The sequence below is a fragment of the Ursus americanus genome, chromosome 3 (assembly GCF_024610735.1).
Source record: "Ursus americanus isolate L20-20 chromosome 3, mUrsAme1.1.p, whole genome shotgun sequence".
Taxonomy (NCBI): domain Eukaryota; kingdom Metazoa; phylum Chordata; class Mammalia; order Carnivora; family Ursidae; genus Ursus; species Ursus americanus.
Window position 1 is genome coordinate 102,672,769 of NC_142129.1, and position 6,000 is coordinate 102,678,768.

The following is a 6,000-nucleotide window of genomic DNA, read 5'->3' on the forward strand; positions in this document are numbered from 1 at the left end:
GATTAGCCCCCAGGAGGTCAGCAGGCCCGATCCGCTGGCTATGTGGCGAGCGGAGGGGCGGGCCAAGGTGAGGGCGCTGCTGAGCGGGAGCATGGACCCAAGCGTTTTGGCGCGGGGGCCTCTAAGGTCTCCGGGGGCTCGGAGGGCCCTGCCCTGAATGACCGGCAGCGCCCCTAGCGGTCCGGTTGGCGGCGGGGTGGCAGGGTGCGTTGGGCGCTTGGGCTGGGTGGTCTCTGATCCTCGACCTTGTGGCACCAGGCCCTTTGGGAGGCGCCTCTCGTGGGCCGACCTGGGGTTAGGGTTAGCCCCCAGGAGGCCAGCAGGAACGATACGCCGTCTGTGCGGCAAGCAGACGGGCGGACCGAGGTGAGAGCGGTGGTGTGCAGGAGCGTGGACCCAAGCGTTTTGACGTGGGGGGCCTTCGAAGGACGCCGTGGGCTTGGAGGGCCCTGCCCGTTCTCCCGCCCTGAATGACCGGCGGCGCCCCCAGCGGACCGGGTGGCGGCGGGGCGGCAGTTTGAGTCTGGCACTGGGGCTTGGGGGTCCCCAATCCCCGGCGTTGTGCTGCCAGGCCCCTTGGGTAGGGCCCCTCGGGGGCCGACCTAGGGTTAGGGTTAGCCCCCAGGAGGCCGGCAGGAACGGTACGCCGTCTGTGCGGCGAACGGAGGGGCGGGCCGAGGTGAGGGCGCTGGCAAGTGGGAGCATGGGCCCAAGCATTTTGGGACTGGGGCCTTCGAAGTTTGCCAGGGGCTCGGTGGGCCCTGCCCGTTCTCCCACCCTGAATGACCAGCTGCGCCCGTGTCAGCCCAGGTGGTGGTGGGACGGCAGGGTGAGTCTGGCTCTGGGGCACGGGGGTCTCCAATCCCCGGTGTTCGAAGCCAGGCCCCTTGGGAGTGGCCCCTCGGGGGCAGACCTAGGGTTAGGGTTAAGCCCCAGAAGGCTGGCAGGACCAATCTGACAGCTGTGCGGTGAGTGGAGGGGCGGGCCTAGGTGAGGGCGCTGGGGAGCGGGAGCGTGGGAGCAAGCATTTGGCATGGGGGGCCTTCGAAGGTCACCGGGAAGTAAGATGGCCTTGCTGTTCTCCCGCCTGAATATCCGGTGGCCCCCTAGCGGCCGGGATGGCGATGGGGTGGCAGGGTGAGTCCGATGCTTCAGCTCCAGGATCTCCATTCCCCAGCGTTGCGGTGTCAGGCCCCTTGGGAGGGGCCCCTTGGAGCCAACCTAGGGTTAGGGTTAGCCCCAGGATGCCGGCAGGCCTGATCTGCTGGCTGTGTGGCGACCAAAGAGGTGGGCCAAGGTGAGGGCGCTGGCGAGTGGGAACTAGGGTCCCAGCTTTTTGGCGCGGGGGACCCTGGAAGGTCGCTGTGGCTCAGAGGGCCCTGACCATTCTCCCTCCCTGAATGACCGGCGGCGCCCCTAGCGGCCCGTGTGTTGACGGTGCGGCAGGGTGAGTCCGGCACTGGGGCTAGAGGATCCCCAAACCCCCACGTTGCAGCACCAGGCCCCTAGGAGGGGCCCCTCCGGGCCGACCTAGGGTTAGGGTTAGCCCCCAGCAGGTCGGCAGGCCCAATCCACAGGCTGTGCAGAGAGCAGACGGGTGGACCGAGGTGAGGGCGGTGGCGTGCGGGAGCGTGGACCCAAGCATTTTGACGTGGGGGGCCTTCAAAGGTCACCATGGGCTTGGAGGGCCCTGTCCGTTCTCCTGCCCTGAATGACCAGGGGCGCCCCAAGCAGACCGGGTGGTGGCGGGGCGGCAGTTTGAGTCTGGCGCTGGGGCTCAGAGGTCCTCAATCCCCAGGGTTGCAGCGCCAGGCCCCTTGGGAGGGGCCCCTTGCGGGCCGACCTAGGGTTAGGGTTAGCCCCCAGGAGGCCAGTAGGCCCGATCCGCTGGATGTGCGGTGAGCGGAGGGGCGGCCTGAAGGGAGCGCGCTGTCGAGCGGGAGCGTGGACCCATGCATTTCAGTGCGGGGGGCCTCTGAAGGCTGCAGGGGGCTCGGAGGGCCCTGCCCGTTCTCCCGCCCTGAATGACCAGCAGTGCCCTTCGCAGCCTGGTTGGCAGTGGGGCAGCAGGGTGAGTCCAGCGCTGGGGCTCGGGGGTCCCCAATCCCCGGCGTTGCGGCGTCAGGACCCTTGGGAGGGGCCCCTTGGGGATGACATAGGGTTAGGGTTAGGGTTAGCCCCCAGGAGGCCGGCAGGCCCAATCTGCCAGCTGTGCTGCGAGAGGAGGGGCGGGCCGAGGTGAGGGCGCTGATGAGCGGGAGTGTGGGCTCAAGCATTTTGACGCGGGGTGCCTTCCAATGTCGCTGGGGACTCGGAGGGCCTTGCCCATTCTCCTGCCCTGAATGAGCGGCGGGGCACCTAGCGGCCCGGGTGGTGGGGCGGCAGGGTGAGTATGGCGTTGGGGCTCGGTGGTCCCCAATCCCTGGCTTGGCGGCGCCAGGCCCCTTGGGAGGGGCCCATCGGGGCCTAGCTAGGGCTAGGGTTAGTACCCAGGAGGCCAGCAGGCCCGATCCGCTGGCTGTGGGGCGAGTAGAGGGGTGGGCCGAGGTGAGGGCGCTGGCGAGAGGGAGCGTGGGCTCCAGGGTTTTGGCGCGGGGGGCCTTTGAAGGTCATGGAGGGCTCAGAGGGCCCTGCGCATTCTCCCGCCCTGAATGACGGCGGCGCCCATAGAGGCCCAGGTAGATCAGGGCGGCAGGTTGAGTCTGGCGCTGAGTCTCGGGGGTCCCCAATTTCAGGTGTTTCAGCGCCAGGCCCTTTGGGAGGGGCCCCTCGGGGACCGACCTACGGTTAGGGATAGCCCCCAGGAGGCTGGCAGGCCCGATCCGCCATCTGTGCAGCGAGCGGAGGGGCGGTCCGAGGTGAGGGCACTGGCGATTGGGAACATGGGCCCCAGCGTTTTGGAGCGGGGGGCCTTCAAAGATCGCCGGGGTCTCGAGGGCCCTGCCTGTTCTCCCGCCCTGAATGACCGGAGGCGCCCCAGCGGCCCGGGAGGCAGCGGAGTGGCAGCGTTAGTCCGGCGCTGAGGCTCAGGGTCCCCAATTACTGGCGTTGCAGCGTTAGGTCCCTTGGGAGGCGCCCCTCAGGGGCCGACCTGGTGTTAGGCTTAGCCCCTAGGAGGCCATCAGGCACGACCCGCCGGCTGTGTGGCAAGCAGAGTCGCGGTCCGAGGTTAGGGCGCTGGCGAGCGGAAGCGTGGGACCCAGCATTTTGGCGCGGGGGGCCTTCGAAGGTCTCCGGGGGCTCGTAGGGACCTGCCCATTCTCCCACCCTGAATGACCGGCGGCGCCCCTAGCGGCCCGGGTGCCGGCGGTGCGGCAGGGTGAGTCCGGTGCTGGGGCTCGGGGGTCCCCAATCCCTGGCATTGCGGCGCCAGGCCCCTTCGAAGGGGCCTCACGGGGGCCGACGTAGGGTTAAGGTTAGCTCCCAGGAGGCCGGTAGGCCCGATGCGCAGTCTGTGTGGCGAGCGGAGGGGCGGGCAGAGGTGAGGGTGCTGGCGAGCGGGAGTGTGGGCCCCAGTGTTTTGGCGCGGGTTCCTTTGAAGGTCACCGGGGGTTCCGAGGGCCCTGACCGTTCTCCCGCCCTGAATGACCGGCGGCGCCCCTAGCGGCCCGGATGTCAAAGGTGCGGCAGGGTGAGACCGGCGCTGGGGCTCGGGGTCCCTAATCCCCAGCGTTGAGGCGCCAGGCCCCTTGGGAGGGGCCCCTCGGGGCAGACCTAGATTTAGGGTTAGCCCCCAGTATGCTGGCAGGCCCTGTCCACTGGGTGTGTGGCGAGCGGTGAGGCGGGCCGAGGTGAGGGCGCTGGCGAGCGGGAACGTGGGGCCCAGCGTTTTGGCCCAGGGGGCCTTGGAAGGTCGCTGTGGTTCGGAGGGCCCTGACCATTCTCCAGCCCTGAATGACCAGCGGTGCCCCTAGCGGCCGGTTTGGCAGTGGGGCGGCAGGTTGAGTTCCGTGCTTGGGCTGGGGGGTCTCCAATCCCGGACGTTGTGGCGCCAGGCCCTTTGGGAGGGGCCCCTCTTGGGCCGACCTAGGGTTATTGTTAGCCCCCAGGAGGTGGGCAGGCCCCATTCGCTGGCTGTGAGGTAAGCAGTGTAGGGGGCCGAGGTGAGTGCGCGGGGTAGGGGGATTGTGGGCCCAAGTGTTGTGGCCCGGGGGGGCCTTCGAAGGTCGCTGTGGGCTCAGTGGGGCCTTCATCTTCTCCTTCCCTGAATGCTCTACAGCGCCCAGAGGAGCCCGGGTTGCGTCGTGGAGGCAGCCTGAGTCAGGTGCTGGGGCTCGGTGGTCCCCAATCCTAGGCTCTGTGGCGCTAAGGCCCCTTGGGAGTGGGCCCCTTGGCAGCTGACCTAGGGTTAGGGTTAGCCCCCAGAAGGCCGGCAGGTCCGATATGCCAGCTGACGGCCGAGCGGGGTTGTGGGCCAAGGTGAGGGCATGGGGCAGGGGGAGCGTGGGCCCAAGCGTAGTGGCCTAGGGGGCCGTCGAGGGTGGCAGTGGTCTCGGGACCTCTGCCGGTTCTCCCGCCCTGAATGCTTGGTGTCGCCTCTAGGGATTCGGGTGGCCTTCTGGTAGTAGGCTGAGTGCTGCTGGGGCTCGGGGTTCCCCAGTCCTATGCAGTGCTGCACCAGGCCCCTAGTAAAGGGCCCCTCAGCCCCCGACCGAAGTTTAGGGTTAGGCCCCAGGATCGCAACAAGCCCGATCTTCCACCTGGGTGGTGAGCAAGGCAGCTTGCCAAGGTGAAGGTGTCAGGGAGGGGGAGCGTGGGCCCAAGCGTTGTGGCACGGGGGGCCATCGAATTTTGCCGGGGGCTCGGGGGTACCTGCCCATTCTCCCGCCCTGAATGCTGGGCAGCACTCCGAGGGCCCCAGGGGGGCTGCACAGTGGCAGGCTGAGTCCAGCGCTTGGGCTCAGGGGTCCCCAATCCCTTGGCGGCCAATCTAGGGTTAGGGTTAGGCCCCAGGAGCCCGGCAGGCCTGATCCGCTGGCCGTGCGGCGATTGGAGCAGTGGGCGGAGGTTATGACGCGGGGTAGTGGTAGCTTGGTCCCAAGTGTTGTGACGCTGGGGGCCGTCGAAGTCGCTGGGGGCTCGGGGGCCCTGCCGGTTCTCCTGAATGTTTGTCTGAAGGCTGAGTCTTGCATGCTCAGCGGCGCCCCGAAGGGACCGGTTGGCTGCAGGTGGGCAGGCTGAGTCCAGCGCTGGGGTCAGAGGTCCCCTATCCCTGGGGCTGTGGCTCCAGGCCCCTGGGGAGGGACCCCTAGTCGACTGACCTAGGGTTAGGGTTAGGCCCCAGGAGCCTGACAGGCCCGATCCGCCGGCTGTGCGGGGAGCAGAGCGGCGGGCTGAAGTGAGTACGTGGGGGAGGGGGAGCGTGGCCCCCAGTGTTGGGGCACAGGGGGCCTTCAAATGTCCCTGGTTTTTTTTCTCCTTCTGTAAAGCTCTGGATTTGGACTGCTCACACTTGCTTTCAGATTTTATCATCTACATTGAGAAGGGTTGCCCTGGAATTCCTTTCCCTATCACGGGTTGCTGGGATGGCATCAAGATCCTCCTGATCCACTGAGAGCAGTGTGGTATATTCCCTTCGTGTGTTCTCTGTATGAGTATGGACAAAATTGTCATTCAGAAACGGTCCAATTTTCTGAACTTAGAAGCTATTTAAGGAAGCCAGTTTCATTGAAAAATCAAAATTAACTAATATGGAAAACCTAGAATTTTCATCTGAAACTGTGGACAAATTGGAGTGTGGAAATGAAAAGAAAAATTTAAAAAAGAAACAAATTTCTCTAAAAGTGAGGCAGCCAACTTGAAAGAAGGAATTCAGAAAATTGACACAAACATACCTGTAGAAAAACAGTTCAGATTTCCTATCGTGAGGAGCTTCACACTTGTTAACCAAACTGCAAGGGCTGGGCTTACAGAGTGACAGTTGAAATGGAAGGGATGGTGTGCATCATCAGGTTGCCATGGCGATGGCTCATGCTAGAACTTTCAGAGCCCAAGGCAGCT